The 25,460-nt window shown below is 36.7% G+C and overlaps 1 pseudogene; it reads left to right on the top strand.

Annotated features, from left to right (window-relative positions):
- Positions 1-297: 297 nt before the first annotated feature.
- LOC116420800 lies at positions 298-25,181 on the top strand (annotated as a pseudogene).
- The last annotated feature ends 279 nt before the right edge of the window (positions 25,182-25,460 follow it).

Raw genomic sequence — 25,460 nt, 5'->3', positions numbered from 1 at the left:
AAGTTTGAGAGTGAGGAGGGTGTGAATAATGAGTTCTGTTTTATACATGTTGAGTTTGAATGTTCACAAAACATCCAGTTCAACATGTACAAAATGTAGTTGGTAATGTAATCTATAGTTCTAGAAAGAGAATAGGACTAGATTTATGAGTCTAAGAATCACCTGAATTTAAATGATAATTAAACCCATGGGACCTGATGAGATCACCAAGTGAGATAATACAAAGGAAGAAGAGCATCCAGGACAGACCATGGGGGTTACCCCAGGTTAATATGCTTAGTGAGTATGACATAGATCATGGTTAATGTGTTTAGGGAGTATGACATAGAAGAAAATCCAGAAAAGGTGACCAACCATCAGACAGAAAGAGAATAGAAAAAAAAAGCTGTCATGAAAACCCAGAGGGAGTAGTGAGTCTTGGAGAGGGGACAGTCAGCAGTGCCATAGGTAGATCAAGAAGGCCAGGGAAGCAAAAAAGGGCATTAGGCATGGGTTTTTCATCAACATCTTTCAGAAAATCCCCCCTGAAGGATTGGCTCAGTATATTTATTAGAAGCGTTCCTATTTTTCAGTATAACAGGGGTACCACAGTGCAGCATTCAGATCTTCCATTTGGCTACCTCTTCTTTAGATTAAAGCCATCCTCAGTCATATCTTTTATCCCATTTTTTGTGCACCAGTTATTGTTGGTAACCTCCTATAGGCTACTTAAGCTCACCTTGTATTCTTCCTTCATTGCTTTTTGAGGCCTGTTTAAAGACCATTACAAATGTCTTCTATAGGCCCTGATCCAGCTGTCAATGATCTCCTTGCTTTTGTCTACTCAATATGCATTATTCTGTTTTCTAGTTCATGATGACTATGTTATTGTTATACTGTAAGCTCAATTAAGGCAAGGACTGTGTCTTATACAATTTTTGTTCCCAGTACGTAGTGCTATGCAAACACTATGTTTTTTGATAAATGGGTGTTTAATTTAAAAGTTTTGTATTCATTTATTTAACTCCATAGTAAATCCTATGACATCACAAACATACTTGTACTTCACTCTGATGTTTCTAAAGCTATCTGCTAATGTTTCTTCCCCCCCCCAGCCCCCGCCCAGTGATTCCTTGAATCATGAAAGCGCTCATCACCCAAAATCTGATCCCCCAAAATGATTATTTTAGCCATAACAATTCACAAATAACTATCTATTAAAGTTTGGAGGAGTTATATTGCATGACAATAAAGTAAATACTCCTACTGATAAAACTGAATTTGTGAAGTAAATTTAAATTCCTAAGAAATGTCTTGAGAGGAAGCATGAAATTTCTACCTTACCTTCAGGAAATTGTAGGTTCAAGTCTTGACTCTGATAACTCTTGACTTCTTTTTTCATGGGCAAGATCTTGGAGAAATAAGAGGGCAGAACTGACCAGGCCTTAGGGGAGGAGAACTTCTTGCCCTAGCCCATACTTTTTCCCTTCCTCCAACTTTCTTTGCCAATTCCTCCCTCCCTTTTTTCCCTTCCAGGTCTTTATTACTCATCCCTGGATACCATGGCTTATTGAACCTTGAACCTCTTTGATGATCAGTGAATCACCCACTATTCTTGTTATAAGATGGAAAACCATCAGGCCTTATCAGCTGCCTTCTGATTGTGCCCTAAGAACTACCATGTCCTGTACCCAGAATCCCCTTACTCAGCCATCTTCCACTGATACCCAAAGTACCACTAGACTTTTCCATTCAATTCTTCCTCAATTAGGATATATGTTTTTTGAGCCCAGGGACTGTATGACTTTCCTATTTATAGCTCCAGTGGTGAGCACAGTGCATGGTACATAATTAAATACTTCATAAATGCTAACTCATTCATTTAAGGTCCAATCTTTCAGTATCCCAGGAAACTCTTTAAAAATATAGTTGGTAATCTGCATCAAGGGACAGAATTTCCACATAAGGAGTTTGGTATGCTGAATTGCTAGTCCAGATGACTGCTTCTTCCCTTACCCCCAAAGATAGTAATACATTTGATTATGTGGAGTTACACGCCCGATAAGTGGTAGAGCCAGGTTTTGAAAGAGATGGTTAACTGCTGTTCCTCCTTAAAATTCTCACAAAGCCATCATTGCCATGTTAAGTAAGTAATAAACTATGGACCTTGCCTCTGGCTGCCAAGAGTTAATCTTGTCACTTAAAGATTATTATCCAGGTACATTTATAAGCAAAAAGCTCTTTTAGGATTGTACCTTTTAATTTCAACTAGATGCTCCTAGAAGCTCAAGAAGGAACAGGAAATGGAAATGAGCTTGTTAGCTGGAAGTCAGACTCAACACACCCAAAAGTATGGAGTCATAGAGTCATACCTAGTTAGGGAAGCAAGATGCCATTGACATCATCAAGTCCAACCTGCACATGATCAAGAATGGCTCATAGAGTAAAGTTACCACCCCACAGTTTTCCAGTGAGTCAGTGCAAGGTAATGGCAGAGCCATTAGCTAGTTGGAATCCTTCAGGATCAGAAAAGATTCATGATCAGCTTCTGTACAATTTTTAAACCTATGAGATTCAGTTTTGGGGTTTTTTTTTAAGTTCTGGACAACCTGGGAAGATTTCTATGATCTAAAGCAAGGTGAAGTAAGAACTAGGGCTGTGACTTATACTATAACAACATTATAGAGGAACAATAACTGAAAGATTTTAGTACTCTGATTCATGTAATGATAAGCTGGTTGTCCAGAAATTGAAGATGAGGAGAACATTTAGCTTGGGTCATCCACCCACCTTCAAAGAGGTTATAGACTTGCAAAACAAGGCATGCATTTTCTGGAGACTGGACTATGCACATTTGTTTGTTATTAAGGTTTCTTTTTTAAAAACTTCAATAGGGGTTAGAAAGTAGTGGGAGGGAGAGAATAAATGCTTATAAAAATAAATAAATAAATGTTGAAAACAACATTTTATGTAATTTTTTTAAAAACTTGTACTCTGACAAGAATGTATTTACAGTGATTTTCATTGATTTGACTTAAATTTTTCTTTCCATAATGAACTTCTTCCTTCTTCTGATTACCTAAAACTATCATTATTCTGATTGAGGTGGGTTGTCTTCAGCTTATTATCTTTGAATGATCAATATTACCTGTAGTGACTGCTAGATCTGGAATTTGAGGTCCTTGGGTACTGATTCCTGAAAGTCACTTTTTAATTTCTTAATGCTTCAGGCAATTCTTAAGGCTCTAAGTAACCAATGTGTTATGATTCCTTATGCTGATAAAATCACAGATCTGGATCTAAAAACCACATCCCAAATTAAGTTTTTTGTTAGTAGTTTAATAATTATAAGTCTTTAAATGAAAATGTAGCTTTCTTAGCTAATGAAGGCAGTGATCCAAATGGAAATATTATCTTTTTGTGACTTCTTAAACTATCACTGATTTTGTCCTCAGGTATTAACAGAGAATTAACATGTGTCCAATATGGCTTTCAAAATAGAAATTTTCTATCAGTACTTATTTTAATAACTCATATTGCATATAATGCCTCAGGTTGAAAACCCTGTGAAGTAGGCAATGCAAGCATTATCTATCTCCATTTCCCAATTGGGAAGCTAGAGATTTTAAGAGGGAAGGTGACTTGGAACTGTTGGAGCCAAGATTCAAAACTGAGTTTCTTATAACTGATCCTAGATCCAGGGTTCTGTCTACTGTGCCACAGTTAGTCTCTTCTCTTATATAATTGGGGCCAACATTTCCCAATTTAAAACATGATTTCTGTAGAAAACTGGTAAAAGAAAATCACAGCCTACTCATGTCTCTCCAGACCTCTGCACCCTTTGGAGACTGAAGACTGAAGCAATGAAGTTCACTGTGCATAGTTTCACATCATATAAATTTATAGGGAGGAAGCAGTTATTGATCTTCTTGGTTATGAGAATGCCTTTATAGACCTGTTTCAAAAGTACTGACCAAAAAAAAACATTTATTAAGCTCTTTTTATGTGCCAGTCATTGTGCTAAGCTCTGAAGATAGAAGGAAAAACAAAAATAGTACTTTAAAGAATTAAAGGAGTTTATATTCATTGAATCCAAGCCACTTAGTTGCCCTGATCTTGAGGGGATTGTCTCAAAGGCCACCCAAATCATAAAATTGCTACCAGTTCCTTGCAGCCCTGTCTCTGTCACACACAACTCATTCACTTTTTATCATCTCAGAAGGGACTGGGCTTGAACTCAGAAGAGGTCTGGATTCAAATCACAAAATAGGCACTTCTTATTGTGTGACCTGAGATAACTAAATCCCATTTTGGTTCATTCACTTACGGTTTCTGGGAACTACAATCACTAGGTTGTCAAATGGCAAAGATCATATGTATCTATGAATTGTTGCCTGAGTTTTAACTGTTCTTTTTCCCAAACTGCACTTGTGAGACTTACTGAGATAATGAAATGTAGTCTAAACCCTCCCGTTATGAAACAGAGATAAGAGAATCTAGACTAAACTGTTTGTCCTTGAAAGAAAAGTACAATTTTATGAGATATTTTAGGAAAAGTACTCTTCAGTCTTCAAGAGATACATATGAAAAGGTAGTGTTTTTGTTTGTTTTTTTAAAAAATTTATTAAAGACATCTACTGGTCATCCTGCCATCTGGGGGAGGGGGTGGCGGGGTAAGAGGTGAAAAATTGGAACAAGAGGTTTGGCAATTGTTAATGCTGTAAAGTTACCCATGTATATATCCTGTAAATAAAAGGCTATTAAATAAAAAATAAAAAAAATAAAAAAAAGAACAAAAAAAAATTTATTAAAGAAACTTTTAGCTTAGGAAATGTTGGCCCTTAATAGCATTACAGATTACCACCTAATTAAAAAGATGTTATTCTAGGAAATGAGAAGCCACTATCAGCAAAATTCCATACTCAGGAGTGGTCCCAAAGTTCTCTGAAATATTTTGTTGAAATAGGAAGCAATATAATTTTAAATAAAGGGGAGATTTCATCCCCACAGGCTCCTTGGAGGCAGGGACTATTTTATTTTTATCTTTATATTTCCAGTGTCTTGCACATATAAGATACTCAATAAATGATTATTGAATGGATAAAAAAATACTCAAAAAATAAATTTTAAAATTAGACTAGCTTCTGTTATTCCTGGAAAGAACAAATACTAGACATGGAGTCAGAAGAGACAGAGATGCTCAAAAAGTGGAAGGGATCTCAGAGATTATCTGGTCCAACCCATAACTGAACATCCAATAAGTGATTATTAGTATAATTATTCACAGAATCATCCTTCCTCCATTATGTTCTTATACCTTAAAATCAGGTTTTGTGGTATGGCCATCTTTGTAATACTAACTTTTAACACAGTACTTTCCATACTCTTGGGTTGGCATTCATTTGTCTGCTGACCCTAAATAAGTCTCATAATTTTCCTGAGCTGAAGTTTTCTAATATCCTAAATAAGGGTAGTATTACTTTCATCTTAGGATTTTTGAAAAGACAACTTTGTAAATCTCAACATATTCACAAAATCTGATTCATTATTATTCCTCTCTCCTGATTGTTTACATTTTACTAATAAGCATATATGAATAACATCCTTTCTGAATCCTTTTAAATATTATGATTATAGAAGGATTCCTACTGATAGCAATGTTCTCCATATAGTTCCTATTTAGAGATGATATTGTCAAAATTGCATTAAGCCTTGAAATGTTCTAGATTCTCCTTAGCTAAATATGTAGAGCTGAAAAATAGAATGCATGAAAAATAGTACTTTGTGCCATATAGGTGGATAGTCAATTAAATTAATACATTTGTAATTCTGTGTAATTTTGTCAATGTGGGTATTCCCTATACTGATACTAATCAAAACCCTTTTATAATTTAGGCTTATAGTATTGTAACTGGAAGCGATTTTATTCTTCTACATTTAGAGAAGAGAAATTAAGGGATTTTACCCAACGTTATAGAAGTAGCAATTGGTAGATGCAAAGTTGCTATGGTTAAACATTCATCACCATATGGCTAAGCTAGTAATTAGCATCTGTGTGGGTTTGGACATGAGTAAATCAAATGTTGATTTAATGTTTTATATTTGAATATATTGTATAATTTATTCTATTCTATAATGCCTAAATATTATAGCATTATAGCCTGAGTATTTCATTTCTTTGCTTCAGAGTTAAGTTCAGAAGTTCATGAGTCCAGAAGTTTGATTTTATTCTCTGAATTAAGTTTAAAAGTTAAGTCTCTCTATAAATCACTTTAATTGAAAGAAAGCTGTTATCTCTATACCACTAACTACCTTTGTACAATGAGAAAAAATCTGTTATCCTTGAAGAGTGCAGGTGGATGCCAGGGAGTCTCATCTGTTATCTTCGCAATGCTGGCTATCCTTCAAAAAAGTCTAGTCTATTATTGCTACGACACTAACAGGCTGCGTAGGCAGACATCACTGATGAACTTTCTATAGCAACAAGATGGAAGGAGGGCTTGTTGCTAATGTTACATTCCAGACTTCCTTCCAATCTTCTATCATCTATGACACTTCAGACTTGGTAACAAATTACAGTTTTCCATCTATGATTCCTGTTCTTTATTTTCTTGAATTTACCAATACTACATGAAGGCTACTAAACCTTGCTTTGTGGTCTTTTGGCTAGCTGAGGAGCCAAGAGGAACATTTTGTTGGTCATTCCTAGCCTTCCCAATAAATCGAACCTGCTTGAAAATTTGTACCTCAATTTACCTTAATTTCAGTTGTATCAGACAACAGGCATCTAGTCATTCATGGAGCACAGACAACATCTCTGTTGTGTGTGTGTGTGTGTGTGTGTGTGTGTGTGTGTGTAAACAAAATATATCTTATTATTTTATATATAATTATATATATAAACAATATGTCTTATAGAATAAGATATATATCTGTTGTTTATATATATGTGTGTGTGTAAACAAAATATATATCTTATTATTTTATATATAATTATATATATAAACAATATATCTTATAGAATAAGATATATATATATCTGTTGTTTATATATATGTATATGTGTGTATGTATATACACACACACACAAACATACACCTGTTTAGGCATTTAGAACATTAAGTTGCAGCTAGAATTGAGAGAGGGTAAGGAGCTAGGTTAACTCTCCCTACTTAAGACGGATCTCAGAACTCATCAATGTGGGTATCCCCTCTAACAGTACTATTAATCCAGGCCATCCTGTACTGTGCAGCTCTGGTATATAAAGTTTCCACAGGGAGTGGACCTTTCTCCAAAATTATTTTTAAAATGTTTTTATTGGCTCTCAGAACTTCTCCCATACTGAGCACTAGGATCCACTGCTATAACGTTGATGAAACAAAATAGTGAAGATCAGTCAATAGCTTCGGCCATATTAAGCACAGAGTGCACAAGGCTGTATTCAACTCACTGTGACCATCAGTGACCCCTTTACAGACCTCAACTACAATATGATTCCACTAGTGGCAAGTTCAGGGAAAGCTAGTCGTCAATGGAGAAGCCATCACTATTGACTTGGCTCTTTTCAGCAATGAGGTGATTCAAGACAATTCCAATAGACTGGTGATGAAAAGAGCCATCCACATTCAGAGATGGAGTCTCTATGGAGATAATATGGAGCAAAGAATAGTATTTTCACCTTTGTTGTTGTTGTTGTTGTTTGCTTTTTCTTTCTCATGTTTTTTTTTCCCCTTTTGATCTGATTTTTCTTGTGCAGCATGACAAATATGGAAATTAACCTATATTGTATTGCTTGCTGTCTAAGGGAATGGGAAGGGGGGAGAGGGAGAAAAATTTGGAGCACAAGATGAATGTTGAAAACATGTATTTGGAAAAATAAAAAGCTATTATTTTAAAAAAGGAAAAAATAAACACAAAAACAAAACAAAACCACAAAAAGCCACCATCATCTTCCAGGAGCAAGATCCCACCAATATTAAATGGGAAGACACTGGAGTCAATTATGTTATACGGTCTACTGGAGTCTTTATCACTATGAAAAAGGCTGGGGCTCACTTAAAGGGTGGAGCCAAATGGGTCATTATTTCTGCCCCTTCTGCTAATGTCCCAATAGTCATGATGAGAGCAACCCATGAGAAATACAATAATAATTCCCTTAAGATTGTCAGCAATGCCTCTTGCATTACCATTGCTTGACCCCTTAGCCAAGGTTATTTATGACAACTTTGATATTGTGGAAGGACTCATGACCATAGTTCCTGCCATTACTGCTACTCGGAAAACAGAAGGCCCCTTTGGCAAGCTATGGCATGATGGCTATGGTGCTACTCAAGAAATTATCCCTGCTGCCACTGGTGGATGAAGGCCATAGGCAAGGGCATCCCTGAGTTGAATAGGAAGCTCACAGGCAAGGCCTTCATGCTAGCTCTTACTTATTATCCAGGAGATGTAAATATAATATCTGATTCAACCTATTCAGTAGGTGTGGTACAAAGAATTGCCACAGCCCCCCAAAAATTTGTAGCTTCCAATATATATCAGCTCTTTAAGGAACTTCAAGAGCAAGTGAGAAAGCATCTGTGTCGATCATAGTCTGACCCAGTCTCCTCCAGCAGTCTGACAGTCTGCAGTCACAACCAGTCTCCCCTGAGTCTGACTTTGTCCCCAGTTTAAATACCCTATTACAATGACATCATTACAGTATACTGAGTATGTGTGAACTAGACAACCATTACATCACCATGCTAAGTACTAAGGATATGTATACTCAATTCCACTGAGTTAACACCTTGTTTCAAGTATACTTCTCCAGAGTTCTGACCCTTTACAAATGGGCCCATTTCTCTTAGAGTTTAATACTATATATAGCATATTAACAATGGTGAAGGGGTATAAAGGACCAAGGATGTATATGACAGGAAAGGAAAGTAGACCAATCTTGGAAGAGTGAGGAACAACAGAGGCAAGTCCTTCCTAACTCTCCAAAGGCCTACAGCCCATTGGATAGATTGTCAAGTATTTTTTCTTTATTCATTGTTGAAGAAAACTTTCTCTGCAGCTTACCACCTTCTCTCTGATAGGTTTAGAGAATTGTCTGGGCCACTGAAAGGTTAAATGATTTGTCTAGGGTCAAAAAATTAGTTTGTATCAGAGGTAAAACTTGATAGGAAAGTTTTCCTGAGTCTGAGGCTAACACTCTTTCCACTAAATGCTACCTACTTAGTCTTGGCAAATACACTTTAAAATAAATTTAAAATCCTATAATGCTGATTTTGACCTGGATTCAAAAAATTGCTTGACCACAAATTTGATGCATGATGATGAATAAGTCACTTTTCTCTACCCTCAATTTCCCAATTTGTAAAATGAAAGGATTTGCCTAGATGATCTCTAAAATCTTTTCCAGCTTAACCATTCTAATTATAAATAAAAAGTGTTCTTGTTGAAATTGCATTTGCATAAACTTACTTTTAAAGTAATTAAAAAAATTTAATTTTAAAATTCTGTTCTTGGAAAACATCAAATAGAACGAGCATTTTCATATACAAAACAAAAGAGAAAAAGAGTATTCCTTATTTAGCTATGACTCTACAGTGTGGAAAGCTTGACCGTCTCTCCAATTATAAAAACTAAAATTATTTTCAAAGATGTCCTGCTTATGTTCTCTTATTTGCATTTTTAAAATGCTTAATGATCCTCTTTTCTTTCCTCCATTTTGGAAACAAGGTTCACTGTCAAGAAGTAGACAGCTTATTTCATCATTAGACTTTTGAAATTGCAGCTGGTCATTGTGTTCATAAGAATTCCTTTTTTTCCCTCTAAAGACATTAAAATGTTTTTCCCTCTATTACATATACATTTTTTTTCAACATTCATTTTTTTGTTTATGTGTGTGATGCAATCAAGGTTTAGTGACTTTCCAGGATCACAGTAAGTGTCAAGGCCAGATTTGAAATCAGATCCTCCTGACTCCAGGGTATGTTCTCTCTCCATTGTGCCTTCTCTCTGCCCCAGGATTCGTTTTCTGTTTTTGTTTTTTAAATTTGAGTTCTAAATTCTCTCCCTTTCTCCCTCTCCTTCCCTTGAGAAAGCAAGCAACTTGATATAGAATACACATATGCATTCATGAAAAACATATTTCCATATAAACCATGTTATAAAAGAAAACACAGACAAAAAATCCAAGAAAAATAAAGTAAAAAAGATATGCTTTGATCTGCATTCAGACTTCATCAGTTTTTAAGTCCTTGTATGACCTTAAATCATCATAAGCTCTTTGTAATTATCTTGGATCATTGTATTGATGAGAATAGCAGTCATTCTCAGGCCATCCTCAGCAACGAGATCAACCAAATCATTTCTAATGGAGCAGTAATGAACTGAACTAGCTATGCCCAGAAAAAGAACTCTGGGAGATGACTTAAAACCATTACATTGAACTCCCAATCCCTATATTTATGCCCACCTGCATTTTTGATTTCCTTCACAAGCTAATTGTACAATATTTCAGAGTCTGATTCTTTTTCTACAGCAAAATAACGTTTTGGTCAGGTATACTTATTGTGTATCTAATTTATATTTTAATATATTAACCTCTACTGGTCATCCTGCCATCTAGGGGAGAGGTTGGGGGTGCGGGGGTAAGAGGTGAAAAATTGGAACAAGAGGTTTGGCAATTGTTAATGCTGTAAAGTTACCCATGTATATATCCTGTAAATAAAAGGCTATTAAATTAAAAAAAAAAAAAAAAAAAAGAGAATAGCAGTCATTCACATTTACTGTTAATGTGTACAATGATTTCCTAGTTCTACTCACTATACAACAATTTATTTGAATAGGTCAGTTTCCTTTTTCTTTAATCTCTTTGGGCTACAGACCTAGTAGTGGTATTATTGGGTCAAAGATATGTAGCATAGTTCCAAATTGAGTATAGTTTCAAATTGCTCTCCAGGATAGTTGGATCAGTTCACAACTCCACCAACAATGTATCCCTATTTTCCCACATTTCTCTCCAACATTTATCAGTTTCCTTTTCTAAAATATTTTTTCCTTTCCTAAATATTAGCCAAACTGATGGGTATGAGGTGGTATCTCAGAGTTATTTTAATTTGCATTTTTCTAATCAATAGTGATTTAGAGCATTTTTTCATATGAGTATAGATATTTTTGATTTCTTCATCTGAAAACTGTTCATATCCTTTGACCATTTATAAACTGGGGAATGCCTTATATTCTTAAAATTTGAACTTAATTCTCTCTGTATTTCAGAAATGAAGTCTTTATCAGAGAAACTTACAAATCTTTCCTCCCAATTTCCTTCTTTCCTTCTACCCTTAGATGCATTAGTTTTGTTTGTATAAAACCTTTTTAAATTTAATGTAATTAAAATTATCCTTTTTACATCCAATAATGCTTTCTCTTGCTTGGTCACAAATTCTTTTCTTAAATGAGCAGGACCAGGAGATCATTATATACTTCAACAATACTATATGATGACCAGTTCTGATGGACCAGGCCATCCTCAGCAAGGAGATCAACCAAATCATTTCCAATGGAGCAGTAATGAACTGAACCAGCTATGCCCAGAGAAAGAACTCTGGGTGATGACTTAAAACCATTACATTGAACTCCCAATCCCTATATTTATGCCCACCTGCATTTTTGATTTCCTTCACAAGCTAATTGTACAATATTTCAGAGTCTGATTCTTTTTGTACAGCAAAATAATGGTTTGGTCATGTATACTTATTGTGTATCTAATTTATATTTTAATATATTTAACATCTACTGGTCATCCTGCCATCTGGGGGAGGGGGTAGGGGGTAAGAGGTGAAAAATTGGAACAAGAGGTTTGGCAATTGTTAATGCTGTAAAGTTACCCATGCATATAACCTGTAAATAAAAGGCTATTAAATAAATAAATTAAAAAAAAAACAAAAAAAAATTCTTTTCTTATCCTTAGATCTGACAAGTAAAATACTCCATGCTCCCCTAATTTGCTCATATTAACTTTTACATACCCATTATGACTTTGTTTTCACTTACTATTGTCACCTACTGGTTTGTAGCAGTTTCTGCAAATTGTTTTCCCAGAAATTTTTGTCAGATAGTGAATTTCTTGTCACAATGTCTTGGATATTTGTATTTGTCAAACACTGGATTATTACAGTTATTCACTATTACATATTGTGTACCTAATCTATTCCACTGATTCATTACTATTTTTTAGCCAGTAGCAGATTATTTTCATGATAGAGTCGGGAGATCTGGTACTATGAGGATATCTTTCTTCACATTTTTTAAAATCGATTTTCTTGATATTCTTGGCCTTTTTTCTTCCAAGTGAATTTTATCATTTTTTCAAACTGTATAAAATAATTTTTGGTAGTGTTATTGTTCAGTTCTTCTAGTCATATCTGACTCAGTATGATCCCATCTAGAGTTTTCTTATAAAAAAGGGGCAATTTGCCATTTCCAGATCATTTTAAAAGAAACGTAAGCAAATAGGATTAAGTCATTTGACCAGGGTCACACAACTAGTTAATGTAAGGTCAAATTCTGAGGTCTTTCCAGTTCCTGAGACTTTATCCACTGCATCACCTAGCTGTCCTATGTACCACACAGCTGCCCGATTTTGATTAGTATAACACTAAATAAATTAATTAATTATGTGGAATTGTCATATCATACCAGCTCATTTAATTGTTTAGATCTAACTTTGTGTTAAAGTATTTTGTAACTGTGTTCATATAGATCACAAGTTTGTCTTGTCAGGTAAACTCTCAAGTATTTTATATTTTCTCCAGTTATTTTAAATGGAATTTTCTATTTCTTCCTGCTGAATGTTGAGGCAATATGTAGAAATGCTGATGACTTTTGTGAATTTATTTTATAATCTGCGGATTTGCTGAAATTGCTAATTATTTCAAAGAGTTTTTAAGTTGCTTCTCTAGGATTCTCAAAGTACATCATCATATTATTTGCAAAGAATGATAGTTTTGTTTCTTCCTTACCTATTCTAATTCCTTGAATTTCTTTTTTTTTTAATTTATAATAATTTTTTATTTTTCAAAATACATCCAAAGATAGTTTTTGACATTCACCATTACAAAAACTTGGGTTGTAAATTTTTCTCATTCCTCCCGAACTTTTCCCTCCCCTAGACAGCAAGCAATCCAAAATGGGTTAAACAAACTGCAATTCTTTTTAAATATATTGAATTTCTTTTAATAGTATAGCTAGGATTTCCAGTACAATATTGATTAACACTGGTGACAATGAATATTCTTGCTTCATCCCTGATCTTACTGAGATTTCTAGCTTATTCCCATTACAGATAATGGTTTTAATAGATACTAGTTATCATTTCAAGGAAAGCTCCATTTATTCTTATGTTTTCTATGATTGCTGTGTTTTGTCAAAAGTTTTTTCTGCATCTATTGGGATAATTACATGATTTTTTTTTTTTTTTTGCTATGTTCAGCTGTGTGTGTGTGTGTGTGTGTGTGTGTAGTTGAAGATCTTCTAGCAGCTGTATGTAGTAAAGATAAGGTGACGAACTTCCAGCAGCTAAACTTCCAAGGACATTTAACTTTCTCTTCTGTATTTTTAGTTTCTCACAGTTTCTCTGTGACCTGCGTGGATATGTTGAATGGTAGCCAATATGTACTTAGATTTTAGACATATGTATTTAACCTCGAATGATGACATTTATCGCTGTTCAGGTTACCAACATCTGGACAATTAGTTGCCTGATGTATGGTTCCTCCCGGAACTAGGGCATCTACTGTTTTTGGCAGGAATAACATCCAATTAAAGAATGGGGGGGGGGGGGCACCTATCTCTTAATGTTCTCCAACTCATGATGTAATCCTTTGTATCTAAAACCTATTAAAACTGTCTACCTTATTCCCTTTTTTAGCCCTTCTACCGTGAGCTCTCTCTCTTTCCCTCCTCATGGTGGAATTGCTCATTCTCATGAGAATTAATTAAATAAACAACTTTTCTGCTTTTAACTTCGAGAGGTCTCCGAGTAGTCATTTTTGGATAGGATTTTCTATCCCTCACACAACTATGCTGATAGTCTTCCTGATATTGAACCTGGTATAAAACTCATCTGGGTTTTTCTTTTTCAGATGAAGAAATCAAAAATATCTATATTCATATGAAAAAAATGCTCCAAATCACTATTGATTAGAAAAATGCAAATTAAAACAACTCTGAGATACCACCTTATACCCATCAGTTTGGCTAAAATGACAGAAAAGGAAAATTATAAATGTTGGAGAGAAACGTGAAAAAATAGGGATACATTATTGGTGGAGTTGTGAACTAATCCAACTATTCTAGAAAGCAATTTGGAATTATGCTCAAAGGGCTATAAAAGTCTGCATATCTTTGACCCAATGATGATCTTTGTGATATATTTCTATAATTTTCTTGATACTATTTTATTTAAAATCTTTGCATCAATATTTATTAGAGAAATTGGTCTATAGTTTTCTTTTGTTTTTTTCTTTCTTTTTTTTGCTAAGACAATTGGGGTTAAGTGACTTGTCCAGAGTCATACAGCTAAGAAGTGTTAAGTGTTTGAGCCTAGATTTGAACTCAGGTCTTCCTGACTTTAGGGCTGGTGCTCTATCCACTGCTCCATCTAGCTGTACCTTTATTTTTTTTTTTTTTTTTTTTTTTTTTTAATTTAATAGCCTTTTATTTACAGGATATATACATGGGTAACTTTACAGCATTAACAATTGCCAAACCTCTTGTTCCAATTTTTCACCTCTTACCCCCACCCCCCCCCTAAATGGCAGGATGACCAGTAGATGTTAAATATATTAAAATATAACTTAGATACATAATAAGTATACATGACCAAAACATTATTTTGCTGTACAAAAAGAATCAGACTCTGAATTATTGTACAATTAGCTTGTGAAGGAAATCAAAAATGCAGGTGTGCATAAATATAGGGATTGGGAATTCAATGTAATGGTTTTAGTCATCCCCAGAGTTCTTTTTCTGGGTATAGCTGGTTCAGTTCATTACTGCTCCATTAGAAATGATTTGGTTGATCTTGTTGCTGAGGATGGCCTGATCCATCAGAACTGGTCATCATCTAGTATTGTTGTTGAAGTATATAATGATCTCCTGGTCCTGCTCATTTCACTCAGCATCAGTTCGTGTAAGTCTCTCCAGGCCTTTCTGAAATCATCCTGTTGGTCATTTCTTACAGAACAGTAATATTCCATAATTTTCATATACCACAATTTATTCAGCCATTCTCCAACTGATGGACATCCATTCAGTTTCCAGTTTCTTAGCTGTACCTTTATAATTTTCTTTCACTGTCTTTGCTCTTCCTAATTTTGGCATCAGCATCATATTGGTTCTGTAAAAAGAATTTGGGAGGATTCCTCTTTTGCCCATTTTTCCAAATAGTTTATATAGTTTGGGAATTAATTGTTTTTTAAATGTAGATTTCACTTCTGAATGCACCTGGTCCTGGAGTACAGGATGATGAATCCTGAGTTGCAAGCCTGACTTTCTGGCAGGATGATATTGCCCTCTTATTGATCCTCCTTAGCTCTGGGTGGGAAGCAGTGACTTCAGGAGAGGGATATCTTGACTTGCAAGTGAATTGGATTTAAGTAATTCAGAGTACCCATGTATATATCCTGTAAATAAAAGGCTATTAAATAAAAAAAAAAATTAAGCAATTCAGAGCTGTGCAAAGTCATCTGCCTCACACTCTCCTCCAGTTCAGTGAGTAGATATGGATCAGGATGACTGAGCTTACTTTCTACAATAAAAGGGAAATGGGAAAAGGTGGGAAGGTTTAGAGAGAATGAAAATTACTTCAGATTTGGACATGTTTAAAATGACATTCAGTTCTAGATGTCTAAAAGTAGTTGGAGATTTGAGACTAGAGATCAGCAGAGAGATTAGGGAAAAATAGATTTGAGAACCATCAATATAAAGATGGTAATTAAGTCCACAGAGGATGGTGAATTCACCTAGTAGCATAGAGGGAGAAGAAAGCCTAAAGGACACCTACGGTTAGAAGGTGGCTGGAGGATCTCCAAAAGGAACTGAGAAAGCAGGGTCAGAACGGGAGAAGAACTAGGAGAAAGTCAAGTCACAAAAACCTAGAGAGAAGAACGTATCAAGAGGGAGTGATCAACAGTCTCATAAGCTACACAGAGATTGAGGAGAATGACAAATGAGAAAAGGCCATTGGGTTTGGCAAGTTGCTCATCTCTCTTCTGTTTCCTTGTTCCATTTTCCTGTTTTGTTCTTCCATACCAACTTTCTGACCCTTTATCTCTTTTTCTTCCTCTTTCCCTTTTTGAAAATTTGATTTATGTCCTCTAGTTGATCATATAAACTTCATTGGAGCAAAGATTATGCCATCCTTGCTTCCTAGGAGAGCTAATGCATGAGTGTACCAATGGTAATGCATCAGCATTTTAGCAATTAGCATCAGCAAGTTATCAAATTTTTTAGTTAAAACACCATGAATGAAGAACTGGAATGCAATGGTTTGACTTTTTTTTCCCTACTGCTCCCACACATACTTAAACTGCCTCTTTGTCTTGCAAATATATGTACTCCCACATCTTTTAAAATGTCTCTCAGATTCAATGCTCTTCTTTCCTAAGGTCCCAAGTCTAGTTCAAGTCTTTGTGGCTTCATGTCTGGATGAATGCATTAGCTTCCTACATACTGTCCAAACCCTTGTTAGCAACTATTTTTTTTTTAACAGAAATTGTCTGATTGGCACAACAGGCACTCTAGTATTATTAGCCACATTTCACAAAGGACCAAGCTCAGAAAGACCAAACAGCCTCTAACCTGTGGATGGCTAGAGGTGAACAGAGCACGCTAGAGATGGGAGTCAGGAATCAAACAGAAGTTTAATTTCACTTTAAATTAAATCAAAATCCCTTGCTTTCAAACAGGGAGGCAGATTAGTCATGATGTGCCAGTCTGTAATGGGAGGGACAGGAGGCAGTGTGGGTAGATCTCAATATTTACCCCAAGAGCTACAGAGTAAATTGTAGCCCTGACAATGAGGGATAACAGCAACAGGAAGACAGATTCACAGCAGGGCTTCTTGACCAAAACGTGGGGACTTGTCAGAGCTCAGAGAGCATCTGGTGCAATACAATAATTAGCTGATTTGCAGGAGGTGAGACTATACAGAGGATGGAAGCAAAGGATTGTTGTTAATGCCAAGCTCTGGGCACAGCTTGCTTGCTGGTACTTAGCTCTGGAAAACAGGGTGTCTCCTAATATCTTAACAATAGTTATACCTCCAGTAAATGTGAGAGGCAAAATCTGAACAAAGATCTTTACTTATTCTATATCTAAATCTCATGATCCTTCCCCTGTACCATGCAATCTTCATAAATGCTTGATAAACTCCTGGTGGACCTTGCCAGCCCTTGAATGCACTTGCTTGTTTTTTTATAACACTGACTCTAATGTCCTAAAAACTCATAGGAAGTGTTATATAGCACTTTCATTTCCAAAACTCATCCAGGTAGGTAGTGAGATGATTATTTTCAATTTACAGATGAGAAAACAAGTTTAGGGATTTGCAATCATTGGCCCTTGGTTCATATACCAGTTGTGATATTTACTATCACTGGCACGTCATTTAACTTCTAGGAAACTCAGTTTCCTCTTTGGTGACTTCAGAGATCTCATCCACCTCAATAGCTAGGACCAAGATTTATCCTGGGTCATGTAAGTGCCAGAAATGAAATTTATCCATTTATCTTATATGCTTCCCCACCTAGCCATTCTAATGTATCAACACTCCTCTAAGATAATCTCCTTTATATGTACTAGTAATTTCTATTTTCTTTTCTACTTTTCTAAGGCTCTTAATTCTTCCTCGAATGCCTTCTCTCATTCTATCTGCTTGTCTAAAGCCAAACCATCCATTGGATGCTTCTCAGAAAAGAAGATGGGAAAGGTCTTAACATCTGTAACATTCAATGTCCCTCCTGACTGCTCTCTTTACTGCCACTTCTTGATTTTTTTGGCTCCTTTGACAAAGTTCAGCTCCTTTCTTCAGGGGGCCTTTTCTCATCTCCTTTTCTACTCTTTCTCTATCAATACTTTCCATCTTCCCATTTCTGTATATTTTTTATGTACATAGTTGTTTGTCATTTTTTTTTTTTTTTGGTATACTCGTGATTTAATACAGAGTTCAGGTCAGAGGTAACTCTTAATAAGTGATTGTTGATTTTTTAAAAAGGTACTGCTCAAGTTTTTCTTACTCATCCAGGAATACAACCCCAATCTATACTCTCTTCCCTTAATTCCTTTGCCCTTATATAGTACCATACAAACGGGACTTTCTATTTTCATGGTAGTTTATCTGTGTGTAGTTTTGGTTCCAGGGACTGTACCGGGACATTTGGGGAGGCCCTAGCCCTAATTAAGTCTCCTAATTACTTATAAAGTGATTTAACTTTGAATGAATGAAAAATATTATGTTAGGAAGCTTGATAAGCACTGGGAATTAAATTACCAAGTAAGACCTTGCCATTTGTCTTTTGCCTGAATGAATACCTTCTCTCTACCCACACAGAGTCCACCCTAACATAGGTGCCTGGACTCTTACAGTAGTGTTGTTTTTGGTTTTCTTGCCTCAAGGATCTCCTTACTCTATTCTGCCACCAATGGGAAATTCCTAAAACATAGATCTGACTTTTACTCCTCCTACTCACTAAACTCCAGCTGCTCCCTATAATATCTACAAATAATTTTTCTGTATTTACAGTTCTGTACACTCTTCCCAATCTTCTTACCCCTTTCCACATGTTCTACCCTTTGATCACGTTGGCCTGCACAATCTTCTGCACGTGAGATATTCCCCTCTTCTATTCCCTTGCTTTTGCACTGGCTGTTCCTAATGCTCAGAATTAATCCCCTCTTCATCTCCACCTCTGGGAATCCGATTCCTTCAAGTGTTGCTCTCTATTTTGTAGACTTTCAATTTCCTAGCTGTTAGTTCCTCCCTTCCAAAATGACTTGAGCTATTTAATACACATATATTCTATAAAGGTGTGAGTATATGATGAAAGATAGTGTGGTGTGTTAGATGAAGAGGAATCCAAGAAGATCCAGGTTTGAGTCTGACCTCTGAAATTTATCCACCACGTAGCTCTAGGGAAGTCATCTAAACTCTCAGTGCTTTAGTCTAGGCAACTTAAAAGTTTCAAAGGTAACAATCTAAATTGGTAAGAGGGCATTTCCTTGCTTAGAAATTATCTATACCAATGGAATCCTAGAAACAATCTCCATATGTATTTAAGTACTTATTGTAAACTCCTAGAAAGGTGGACAAGGGTACCTGGCAAAGCTTAGCATAGTACCTATCTAAGAGCACTTGATGCTTCTTTATTGAATGGAACAACCCCATCTCTCAACGATTTTACAATTAGGAAAAATAACACAAATAGGAATGGTGGTCAGGGAAGTGTGTCCTGGGAATCATAAGGATAGTGAGAAAATCCACAGGTATGTGATTAAAAAGCCCTTTCCAGGAACAGTGGTAGTTGGCAATAGTTTTTTGATTCCTGAACTGAAAACAATAGAAAGTTGGAAGTGGCTGGCAAGATTGCTTGGATGTAAAGTATGATGTGGGCACCCAAGTAGTAAGTACAGTGTATAGAACACTGGGTCTGAAGTCAGAAAGACCTGAGTTTAAATCTGGACTCAGACACCAGCTGTGTGATCCTGGGCAAGTCACTTCATCCTGTTTGCTTCAGTTTCCTCATCTATAAAATGAGCTGGAGAAGGAAATGGCAAACCACTTCAGTATGTTTGCCAACCCAATGGGATCATAGAGTCAGATACATCTTAAATGATTAAATAACAACAAAGTTCAGTGGTCTGCAGTTAGCTATGGGAGACTAGTTGGATTTGTTTTCACTCCAATCAAGACAGCTGGGAAATCCTGGCCCAAGGTTGAAGCTCCAAATTTGTTTGGATTAACTCCCTCCAGGGCCTGGAGACATTTTTTCTGGTAGTCTATTAGTACAAAATTCCTGATGTCCCTCAAATACATTTTATTGTCTTTGAGAAGAGCAATAATGATTGATGGTATATATTCTTTGGCTCTTCACTCTCAGGTTGGCTGTATCTCCTCCTCAGGATACTAGGGTCCCCAGATGACTATGGTATCTTTTTTGTCTGTTATTGACTTAAGCTTCCTCTAGTTGTGTTTCCCCATCTGGTAGGGGGCCAGTGACTAGAACTCTCAGTACCATTTAGTCACTTAGCTTTTAATTATTTCAAATGAGCTTTTTTCAAAAGGATATTTATTTTAAAGCAAAGCAAGAATAAATTTCTTTCTTTTAACACTTGGGAGTATCCTCTCTCTTGCACTACATATCCTGATTTGGCAGGACCACTGCATGAGCCTTTATCTCGGCTACCACTGAGTTGAGTGCTAAAGATTACTTCCCAAAGGTTGTTGCCTGAGGCATCAATGCTTATGTTGTCTGCAAACTCTAAAACTGGAAACCTGGAAGGAAGAGGGAGGCTCAACTTCCCTTATACCTTGGAGGAATAAATGCTCTGTTAGTTGCAAAGCCACATTTTAGAAAGCTGAGATGTCAAGTAGCCTTGTAGACCTTTTGAACTCACAAGGTTGAATTCCCTTCACAGATTAAAGAGCTTTTCTAAAGAATACAGAGGCGGAGAGACCATCACTGAAGCTGACAACCTTTTGGAATCCCTCTGAAGACAATCTAAGAGTTTCTTCTTTAATACCTGGTTAGCCAACTGGAACCAGTTACAGAAAGTCTGTGCATGCTTCAGGCACTTCCTTCATTATGATTCTCCCAGAAACAAACTTCCCAGGTCCTCAACATGGGGAAAGGTTGTCCCGGGGTTCTCTGTGTCTAGACCTCTTCCTCCAATTACACATCTTTAGAGTTTATATATGAATTATTTTGTCTATTTTCAACAAAGAGGAGCAGTGTAGTGTAATGCATAGAATTGAACTAAGTTGGACCAAGTCCTCCCTCTGATATATATAAGAGCTCAGTAATCCTGGGCAAGTCACTTAGCTTAAAAGCTCTTAGCAATTAAGACTCTTAAGTCCTAGTAAGGATAGAGGAACTTTCCTCACCTGGGAGATCCCTATTACCCAGCAATATATGTTGGGAAAGTCTAATAATTAGCTCTCTGAAATTGCACTACATACTTTTAAGTTTAATATGCTTTAGGAGTATTTGATTCATCACCTTGAATCCAATCCACAAAACAATAAATTAAGCCCTAAATCATCTGTGTGGGGTAAGAGTGGCTCCAGCACCCCCTGCAATGAAATCAGGTCTATTCACTCTTATTCTCATACAAGAAGGTAAGTTTTGGTTGTTTAAAAAAAAATTCTTGGATTAGTGTTGAAAGGATCTTAATCCAATCCTTCCATCTTTGTAAAACTTAGTGACATTTCAGTGATTTATCTAGTCACAGAAGTAAGAAAGAGTAAGTAAGGACTTGGTCCTATGATTCCACATAAAGAAATTCATACTTAGTGACATTTCAGAGACTTATCCAGTCACAGAAGTAAGAAAGTAAGGACTTGGTTCTATGATTCCACATTCAATGCCATTTCCATTGTACCAAAGGGCATTCATATTACATATATTACACACACACACACACACATACACACATGCATACATATACATACATATATATGTATAAATGACTTCAAATAAATGCCAGAAACATAATATGAAACACATTAGAAGAAAATTTGAAGATATTAACATTTTGGAAACTTGAGAGTTTATTGGGGGAAAAAAGTAATTCTTTTTTGGTTGTAGGCTTCTGATTTCACTTGTGTGGGCAAATTCCAGTGAGTAAACTCCCTTTTGTCACTGGCAATTCTTATATAATTTAGGGTTAGGGCGCTGAGAAGTTGAGGTATTTGCCAATGGCCATCAACCAGAATATGTCAGAGGCCATACCTGAAACTGTCTTCTGATTCTAAGGTTGTCTCTTTAGCTAGTTTCTTCCAATTATTATTTATTATGGTTTGGAAAATAAGTGAGAGCTCTTCCCCCACACCTCCCAGCCCCATTGTTTGAATAAATCCTGTTGATGAAAAGTAAAATTGTTTTGGCTCCAACTGATGTGGGCCTTGGTAGAATTTCTACCCTCATCTACTAGTCTGATTTTCCTGTTCAGAAGAGAACTCACAAAATATGTTAAAGGGCATTAATAATTTATGAAACTCAGTGCAAGTGAAGCACAGGGTGTGACAAACCTACCTGCAGTAGACTCACCTTCTTTTCCTCAACTGTTTTTTTTTTCTACTTCTATTTGTTCTAACCATTTTCCACTCTGATCAAATGATTTTTTTCTTTTTCACCGTCTTTTCTTTTAGCTGTTACCCTAGATCAGAGAAAACTTGAAGAACCTCTGCATAAAGTAGGTACTAAAAAATGTATTACTGATACATATTTAAATGGTCAATGTTCTATCTTCAGATTAAAAACTAGGTGGTTTTATATTTCTTACCTTAAAAAAAAAAAAAAAAACATGCATATCCTAAATTGCTTTTCACTTCTATGTGGGCTCAAGATAAAAAACCAAACCAAACCAAAAAACAAACAGTTTAAGAAATTTAGAGACACAGGGACAGGACTTGTTTAACCTAATTTGTCTTGTTAGATAATTCCTATCCACAAATGGCCAGTTTCCAACTATAACATTATACTTTCCAATGGGAAAACTAGAATAATCAGTCAAAAAAGCATTAACATTATTCATATTATCTATTTTATTTTAGAACTCTAATACAAAAGTTTGAAACCTATAAAAACATATGAAGAAAATACTTTTTAGCAACTAAAAATGCTCTAGGAGTACAAGTAATAAGTAAACTAATGGGTATGCCATAGAGAGATCGCCTTTTAACACATGGTACTCATCAGTAGCCTCTTTTGGATTCCTTACTGTGGTCTTGTTTTTAAAAACAAATTGTTAGTATTTCCAGAAATGGAAGTTCAGAATCCATCAAGCTGTTTCCCACTATACTAACAAAGCCCTGGGAGAGGAGGGTTGAGATTTCTCTTGATTTCAATACTGACTAGTCCTATATTCTCAAAATGAATGTTAATGGAACTCCTAAATATGATGATATTCATTTCAACATTTTATAAAATACATACCAAGTAACTGTGTTAAGATGTTAAGGACTTACGAATTCAGTCACATGTCTTTGAAGAGCTGATAATTTCATAATACTTATATATCTATAATCAATATATTACAAGGCAGAATATAATAGAGGAGAGGTCAGAAGAGGATTAAAGGTTTGGGAAAGAAAGAAGAAAAGGGACCAGGGAAATTTTCTTGGAGTTACCATTGGAGTCACTCCTTGAAAGATTTTTTGACAAATAGAGATGCAGAGGGAGTTATTTCCTGTAAGAGGTCTTTGAAACACAAGGGTATAAGATTCAGATAAGATAGATGGAGAGTGATGATTAACGCATGGAGTAGGTGAAGCTCAAGTATTAAAAATAAAGCTAAGGAGGGGTATGTTGGGAGTCTCAGCTTTAACATATTGTTTTTAGGAGGATATAAAAAATTACAATGGGGCTTCAGATAGGATGATTAAAACCCCTTTGAAAAATATGCTTTTATACATTAAAGTGGTACATTATTATAGGCTATGAGAATTATTTCTCTTCATTTTTTTCTTAATATAAATTCATCTAAAATGTGTAAGGTACTATATTAAGTTTCTGTGGATAACACATATCAAAGTGCCTGACCTTAAAAAATGTACACCCTATTTGAAGGATACAATAGGGACTGAATACATATAGAAAGGGAAACTGAATTAAAGAATACTAAATTTCTTTTTTTAATTACAATTTAAAATTTTTTCATTTTTAGTTCCAATTCTCCTTCCTTTTTCTCCCCTTCCCTTTAAGTAGGCAAGAAGCACATAATACAGATGAAGTCATGCAAAACAAATTTCCACATTAGCCAGGTTATGAAATTTGAAAAAAAAAAAAAAAAAACGGGGAAAAAATAAAGTGAAAAAAATTATGCTTCATTCTGCAGAGTCCTTCAGTTCTTTCTTTGGAAGTGGAAACAATTTTTCAACCAGAGGCCTTTGGAGTTATTCTGTTCAGAGTACACAAGTCTTTCATGTTGATCACCATTACAATATTGCCGTTACTGCGTACAAATCTAGTTTTAAGAACAATAACAATTGAGGATATTAGGGTGATCCCTGGGGTGGAGCCTGAAGAGGTAAGGTTTCTGAGAGATGGAGATCGCTGAACATGGAGGACTATTGGCTTAATTGAACACAAAATACAGATGGGGTCTGATAACAGTAGTACAAATGGGGCTGAAATGTGTGAAGATGAGTAGGAGTTGTAAAGATAGGTGGGAACCAGACTATGGGAGGCCTTAAGGTACCTAAGGAACTTATTTTATTTTAGAAGTGGGGAGCTACGAAAGGATTCTGAGTGCTCAGACCAAGAAACAAGAGTAATAGGTAATGAATTCCGTCTGGTCTCCCAGAGTTTCAGACTCTAACAAAACTTTATTGTGCATCTACTACGTAAAAGGCGTCAGAAAAACTGGATGAAAAAGTGGCTTTTAAATAACTTACAGTCTACTAAGAAAAGCACTTGTACTGAAATGGAGCCCGGAGACTCCGAGAGTCCCCCAGCCAGGGCGAGGAGGAGGTAGCCCCTGACCGAGCCCTGGGGAGGCTGACAGCCAGGAGGAAGTGCCCCTCGGGCGGTCAGTGGGTGGTAGATAGAATGCGTCCAAGTGGGAGGAGATGGGCAACAATTTAACAGCCCAGTCTGACTGGCGCACAGGAGAGTGCAGTGCACAGAGGGAGGCCGGGCCCAGGAGCCTCACCTTTATTCCAGGGCAGTGAAGAGCCACCGTTGGCGCGCTGCCCAGCAGACGGGCTAGGCCGGCCCCCCCCCCCCCCCCCCCCCCCCCCCCCGTCTACAAGACATCTGGGCTCACCTACAAGTGGGCGGCCAAGCCCTAGGGCCTTTAAAGCCAGAAGGCCCGCCTTGGGCCGAACCTGCGCCCCAGCGGCTTGGCTCAGCCCATCCCGGGTTGCCCTGGCCTCCTCGGCGGCCGCCAAGAGTTCGCTACAGAGGCTGGTCGGGGAGCGGGCAGACTAGGGAGCTCGGCTTCCCCGGACCTGCCTCCCCGCTAGGTAGCCTGCTTCCTTTTTCCTCCAACCTTCAACCTCCAACCTCCAACCTCCCAGCTGCCGCAGCCCCTGCAGCCGCAGCCGCAGCCGGCGTCGTCGCCGCAGTTCCTCAGGGTCGGCCCGCCCCCACGGCTCCGGTTGCACATGCGCCTTAGGGCCTGCAGTGGGCGGGGCATGAGAAGCGGGAAGGACGCCTCTAGGGGCCAGCCGAGGCGCCTCAGACCCGGGCAGCCCCTTTTCAGTGGGG

The sequence above is a fragment of the Sarcophilus harrisii genome, chromosome 1 (genome assembly GCF_902635505.1).
Source record: "Sarcophilus harrisii chromosome 1, mSarHar1.11, whole genome shotgun sequence".
Classification (NCBI taxonomy): Eukaryota; Metazoa; Chordata; class Mammalia; order Dasyuromorphia; family Dasyuridae; genus Sarcophilus; species Sarcophilus harrisii.
Note: the sequence above shows the minus strand (reverse complement) of the source record. Positions and strands in the feature narration are given on the sequence as shown.